The sequence below is a fragment of the Adiantum capillus-veneris genome, chromosome 25 (assembly GCF_014529385.1).
Source record: "Adiantum capillus-veneris isolate H3 chromosome 25, ASM1452938v2, whole genome shotgun sequence".
Lineage (NCBI taxonomy): Eukaryota > Viridiplantae > Streptophyta > Polypodiopsida > Polypodiales > Pteridaceae > Adiantum > Adiantum capillus-veneris.
Genome location: NC_140955.1, coordinates 86,611,199 through 86,618,779, shown reverse-complemented (window position 1 = coordinate 86,618,779; position 7,581 = coordinate 86,611,199).

Genomic DNA, 7,581 nt, shown 5'->3' with positions numbered 1-7,581 from the left:
CTACAACAAATTTGTGTCCTTATGATGCTATGCTCGCCAGATGACAATGGAGAAGAAAAGTATCCGTTTTTGTCAAGGCCTCAACAAACCCTTGAGTACACGCCTTGAAGCTATGAGAACCTTGGACCAACCTTTTCCAAATGTTAGCTGTTATGGATGCAACCAAATGGGGCCCTATAAAAGTAGCTATTCACAAGAAGTAACCCTAGAGATACGGCCAGGCCTAACCGCCAATCTCTAGAAAATCAAGGCATCATACAAAGAGGAGGTAGAAATGGAGGAAATGAGACGGGAAGAGGAAGAGTAGATCAAGCATATGAAACAATAGGAGAACCTTTTCTAGATAGATGCTTGAAAAAATATTTACCTCTCTCTCTCTATGCTCTCTCTACACCTAATCTACTTTTTTCCCTCTCTCTGTGTTGTGTAGATTAGGTGTAGTACATTTACCTCTCTCTATGCTCTCTCTACACCTAATCTTCTATTTTCCTCTCTCTATGCAGTGTAGATTAGGTGTAGAGAAGCGATGCAGATTAGGTATAGAGGATATAGAAGTGGTATAGACTGAGTGTAGATATATAGAGGTGTGTAGATTAAGTATTGGAAGATTAGAGAGAGGCTACGTCAATACTTACAAACTAATCTCTTGTAAATGTCAGACAAGAGACCACCTACTAGGGAGCAGCCCCCGCATTGTTTCTTTGGTTAGTTCACGTCCTATTTGCCCCCGCACCAGGGTGGTCGTTGCTTCCAGTAGACTCAACTCTTGAGGTGGTAAGTCCAAACAATGGATTTATGTTTATCTGTAGTAATGATCAAAACTCAGAAAAAAAGTAGATAGCAAGCTTAAGGAACATGCCCAAAGCCATCCCACAAAGTTTTCTCCAAAATGGTCACCAAACATGAATTGCGATCCCTGTACGCCTTGAGAAAATCTGCAAGAAATTTAGTGCAAACTGTTGGTATAGGTCAATGATTATGATATATGTCAAATGTCACTGTTTGGTTTTATGAAGTGAGTCACATGTCAAAGTTTAACAGTTTCAGAGTGCAAGTGACACAATTTGTGATTTTGAGCAAAGTCTTGGTGTTGAAAACAATAATGAATTTAGTGTATCTCACTGAATGAAACTATATGATTGAAAAGTGGGACAAATTTCCAAGAAGGCATGGGAGGTCCAATGGTGGTGAAAATCAATAAACAGCTAGGATTGGGACCATTCTCTAGATCTCAATCATCACATGGACCCTTCATAAAGAAACAGCCTGGACACAAGTTTACTTATAAGTATTTGATCTACACAGAGATGGAGCTACATGCGGCTCATCTCAGCATTTGAAGGTTCAAAAGCCACCAAGGTACATAGAACCTAACCTACACATTGCAGTGTTAATGGCTATGGGGCTAGCCAAGCAAAGAGTGATCCGATGCGACCTCAAAAACTACAAATTGGAAAACTTGGTAGAAGCTAACATGAAGGGTAGTGACCAGCTAAAGAGATAAAAAGTTGAGCAAAGAGAAAAAACTCAAATTTTTGAGTTTGAACACAAGCCTTTGTATCATTATCTAATTCTTTTTTGGAGCTTTTGAGCATACAACTGAGAGCCTCTACTCTCAAGCAACTTTGTAATGGGTTTTTCTCAAGCTTTGGTAATCCAAATTGTAGGGTTTTAGGGCAGATAGTGAAAAGAGACGTTCATCATTAAACGATGATAACTAGCTAATAAAATAACTCGAAAAAGATAGGCAAATACAAATGAAAAATAAATATTTGATTCATTATTGAAGTTTGTACAAAAGTGCTTTTATATAGAGCTACATAGGCCACATGGTATTGACACACAGGCTAACACATGTTTATACATGTGGGATGACACATGGTAGGCAAAACAACACACAAATGTAGTTTGACACATGGAGAGCGGTTACACATGGGGATTGTTAGAAAACATGCAATCCTTACAATCCTCTTTGTGGGTTTTGGATGCACAAAATAGCACTCACTTATTTTACAATTGCCTCCCCTCAAACAACAAATGAGGATGAAGAAACATAAATTTGCCTCCCCTAGACACAAAGGGTGTAGGCACACACATTTATCCTCACACATCAGAGTGTAGGTATACACAATCCTCCCCTGGAACACAAATAGGGTATGGAACATTAGATCCCCCAAACACAAGGTAAGATCACACAAATCATTTCATTACAAACACATAGAGGGCAGCATAGACAAGTGCTTTACAAAAGTAGGATCAAAAGTTTAAAACTTTATTGACCAAGCTATGTGCATAAGATTTATTTGCTGGTCAAGGTCATTTTCACCGACTTCTTCCACAAGTGTAGGTACCGGAGTTGGTCGAGCAATGGGAGGTCAAGGATTCCACAATTGTATCTTCTCTTCAATTGGTTGTCAATGTGGGATGAATGTACCTCTCAAATTATTGGGCTTGTGTCTGATTGATTTAAGAAAGTCTTCTGGCTCCGATTTTGAAGTAGTACTGATGGTAGATATTCGAGCAATTCATTTGGTAGTGGTTGATGTGAATCACCTCTTTACCTCTAGTGAAGCCAGTCTTCACAAAAACTCAAGCTTGCCTGCTGTGCTGCAAGGAGTCACACTTGGTGTCGTGCAGGTAGTGATTTTGAGGCTTTGAGGATCTAGCTTTGAATGCTCAACTTTTTGTAGGAACCTTCTCCTGAGTGATTTGAGCTCACGGTGGCTCTTTGTGGATGTTGTAGAATATTATGCGGGAAAGAGCCCTTGGCTGGGATTCTAATCCAAAACTTTTAGGAAGTGAATCCACAGGAAGGGTGGCCTATAACTGGCTCCGATGACCTGTTGTGGGAACAGGGTTTGTGGTCAAAGAAAAACTCTTATGGTGGGAGAGTGTCCTTAACAAGGCCTTTGATGGTTCAACTTGTAGGATTTGATACCGCATGTGATGGCGAGCAAGGCGAGCACTGAGAATTGGCTAAGAATGAGCAGAGCAATAGGGCACAAGCTGTTGGTAATGATGTGGCACAAGCCTTAAGTGCACAAGTTAATGGTGATGGCATGGATTCGCAAGGTTGTGTGGTACGGGACAATGTGTGTGTGTGTGTGTGTGTGTGTGTGTGTGTGTGAAGTTGAAGGTAGGAAGAAACAACAAGGCACTCATGAGGTTTCAGCATGAGGTTGATGAACAATACAATAGGATGAGTTGTGAGCCTAGGCACTTAATTAGAACGGAGTTTGTGTGAGTATGGCGACTTAGCAGGGCAAAGCACCAGCATTGGGTCGCTCAGGTTGGGAGTGCCGGAGGCATGTTTTGGGATGGTTGCTTCTAGCATTCAATGCCTTCCGCAATTGGCAGGTGAGTAGTACAAGATGTGATGGGCTACACACATCGATTAGCGAGCAATGACAATAGACAATGAGCAATAAAATTAGCTCTGAGCATAGGCTAAACTGAGGGTGTAAAGCGATAAGGTACAAGGTGAGAGGACAAGCGGGTGTTTGATGAAGGCAAACAAATGAGGAGCTTAGGGATGTGACTCATTGAAGAGAAAGAGATTCAAAATGCTAGCCTACATAGAAAGATAATAATGCTAAAAATTCTTCAGCTTTAAAACCTTTAAAAAAAATTCTTTTTCATTAAATGAAGGAGACAAAGGAGTTTGACACCTAGCTCATGAAATTGCTGACACCTAGCATGCATATATAGAGAGATACTTTATTAAAAAAGAGAAGAGGAGGACATTTACAACAGAAATTATATTTTTATTATTTGAAAACAATTCTAAAAACCCTACATTATGCTCTGATACTAGTTGTAGGGTTTTAGGGCGGATAGTGAAAAGAGCCGTTCATCGTTAAACAATGATAACTAGCTATTAAAATAACTAAAAAAAGGTAGCAAATACAAATGAAAAATAGATACTTGATACATTATTGAATTTTGTACAAAAGTGCTTTTATATAGAGCTACATAGGCCACATGGTATTGACACATAGGCTAACACATGTTTATACATATGGTCTGACACATGGTAGGCAACACAACACACAAATGTAGTTTGACACATGGAGAGCGGTTACGCATTAGGAATGTTACAAAACCCGCAATCCTTACACAAACAATTGCATTGTGCTCTTTGTCTTGCACTCTTAGCTTAATTATAATCATTCTCAATTTTGTTGTGGTTCCGACGGCCTGTCTATAAAATAAATATGCGGTTTTGAGTGCATAAATGATTGTTTTTTAAAGTTTTCACCATAACAGAGTGTTTCTAAATCATAGCGAGACCTTTCTAGATAGTTCTGCTGAAGTTTTCAGAACCTTGATTATAATGGATCATGATTTTGGTACTTTTTTGGATTGCAACCAGACTTGGTGCCCATAGACATCTTAGAACTCCTTATAAAGTTTCATAGCATTTTCAACTTTGTTTGAGTGCCAAAATGGCGTGACGATCGAGAGCGATGAGTCCAACACCACTAATGATGCAAGTTCAAGATCACAATTTATGGCACCTATCCTAGAGATAGATGAGCCATGGACAAATGAATTGTGGGAAGCAATTAGAAGTGCAAAAGATGGAAGTGCGACTTTCCAATCTGCACCCATAACTGAGGTCAATACAGGGCATGAAGTCTATCAGGGAGACATTCGATCTCTAAATGGAGATGCAGGGACGGAAGTTTCAATTGAAAGCAAACCAGAGTCCTTGAAGACCTTACCCTCATACATAGGAGAACATGAGGCAGACTCAGAGACTAGAGTGGTGCCATCTCAGAGGAAATCCATATCCAAGATGATGGATACAAAGAGTATGCAAGAGTTGATGTCAGCTCCAATACATTGCACCATTACTCTATCTGAACTGCTTAAGATTAGACCACATGTATGGGATGAAGTAGGCAATAATTTGGGAAAGATGGGATTAAAGATACCTCTTCAAGATCTACCCTCAAATGAACAATCAAACAAAACTCAACGAGAAAGTGCAAACGCTAAACCTATGCCAATAAACAAGGTGGGGGAGTATTGCGAAGGAGAAGAAGGAAACACCACCTTACCTGTGGAATACAAAGGAGTTAAAACATTGGTTATACTTGATAGTGGGGCTGGAGTAGCCATAGCCACAAAAGACATTTGGAAAAAATGGGGTAGACCAGCGCTTAAACTAGAATGAAGCTGCAACTTGCAGATGGATACACGGAAAAACCTATGGGTATCCTAGAGCAAATTATTGTGACTTCTTGTGGAATTGAATATGAACATACATTTGCAATAGTAGATTTTGGAAAAGGGAACAATTTTGATATCATTTTAGGAAGACCTTTCTTGTGTCAACTTAAGATGGTTCAAGATTGGGGCTATGACTATATCTACTTGAGACATAAAAAGATCACCACAAAAATAAGCATAAAAGACCATAGCTAAAGAGATGTGAATAGAACTCCTTTAGAAGAAATTGACTCTACTGTAGTCAATGGAAAAGAGATATCTGCGTGGCTACAAACCAAACAAGAACTTTGGATGTGTGGTGCTTCGAAGTGTGGAAGCTCAGTGAAGGAGGATTACATCCTAGAAAGATCAATGGACGATGAAACTTTGGATGTGTGGTGCTTCGAAGTGTGGAAGCTCAGTGAAGGAGGATTACATCCTAGAAAGATCAATGGACGATGAAGCTTACATACCGGAACCCTTTCTAGAGCAATTATTTGAGCCATTTGAATGGACTCAAATATTGGCAACCTTGGATGTGTGTGTAAATGAGCTAACTCCAACCAAGTTTTGTGATGAAGAAGGCTACGACCTAGTTTCATGTTTTATGTTGAAAGTACTGAGAAATGCTAATGAGATTTGTGAGAATGAAAATAGAGGGACAAATAGCTATGTCATGGAGGATGTTCCACAAACACAAACTAGGAGAGCAATACAACCATGTGGAGATGTCATCATTGACATACTTGAAGAGTCAACAACATCTACTCCAAAGAAACTAACTTCAAATGATGCAGAGTTGCAAGTACAAGAAGGATCAGATGTGCAAAGCTCCGCATCAACAGATGTTCTACAAACTCAAGATCAAAGGAAGAATGAGGAAGAAGCCAAAGATGCAAAATATCCCACATTGATCAAATTCAATTTATGCGGACAAATAGGGCTCAAGGTTACGTGTTCGGCCGCAATTGATCCTTATACTACTAAGAATATAATGTCATATGGCACTTAGATAATGATGGGAAAGCCGAAAATTAAAGAAGTGGAGGAAAGAGTGTACACCAGTGCCAAAACATCAATCCCAAGTTTTGGCATAGCGGAGGCAATACTCAAGTTGAGTCATGGGGAGTTCAAAGACAACTTCAACATAGTTGACTCACATCATATCAAAGAAAGTCTAGTCCTAACAAGGAGTTGGAAGAATATCTTCTTCGGGCAACAACAAAAAGCATCAACAACAACAACCATTAGGAAATTTTGGAGGTCATTTGGAGGGTCTTCTAAGAAAATGTACTTTTCGCACTCTCTCTCTAGAAAATATGGCGAATAATAGAGGTGGGTCTTTCATGGTAAAAGTTTAAAAAGTGTACTTTAAGTAGATTCTTTACTCTCATGGACACTCGTCCGCAATGATGGGGGATAATCTTCTTTTCAGCTGCATTAAATGAACCTCGTCAACATGGAGGGACGAAGGCGCAGTCGCCTATTCACTTTTCATTAAACCTGCACATTTAGCTAATGGCGCACTCCTCAAATGGCACACACGTAGAAACGAGCCAAATATCGCCTTCATATTGATTTGGACAACGAGTACCAACCATTGATTAAGCGTAGCAAAGCAAACACACATATACCTTCCGCATCCATAGACATGCTCAGAGCTCAGGGAGCTAAACACATAGATATCTGGACGAGAGGCTCTCTCTATCCTAAGAATCCAATGACTAATGTGTCTCCACCGTTTGTCAATCCTACAAGTTTATTGACCTTTGCTGGTGATGGAGAAAAGGGCCTTCTGGGTTATTGTAAATCTCTTACAAGGGAAGCTGAAACTTATAAGGGCATTCTCCAAGCTCAACAATGTGAGATTGTTCGTTTTTCACATTTACATTCTACGGATCAGGTTACCATTTTGCAACACAAAACAGAGGTATAGGAACTGAAAAGAAAGGTACGAAGTTGTCAAGTGAAGGACACCATCTTCGGTGGTCGTATCCGAAAGAAGAAATTGCGCAATCTTGAAACATTGCAGGTTGCATCCGAAGGTCTCAAGAAAAGAATCCGAGCATTAAGGTGATGCTTCTTGGTTGACTAAATTGTCTTAGTTAAGTAAATTTTTATGTTTTTTCTTGTTATGCATTGTTTTCATGTGCCTAAATAGTGTTAGTGAAGTAAATTTTATGTTATTTACTTATGCATTGTCTTCATGTAGAGATTCAATCTATCCTGACAAGGAAAACATTGACCCCAAAGCCAATATAGGAAAGAGATTGAAGCCACTTATAAGTAGAAGCCTTGCAGCAAATATAGTACATGACAAGAAGTTTAAGGTCCTACAACGAAATGTAGTGGACCGCTTTATTTCAG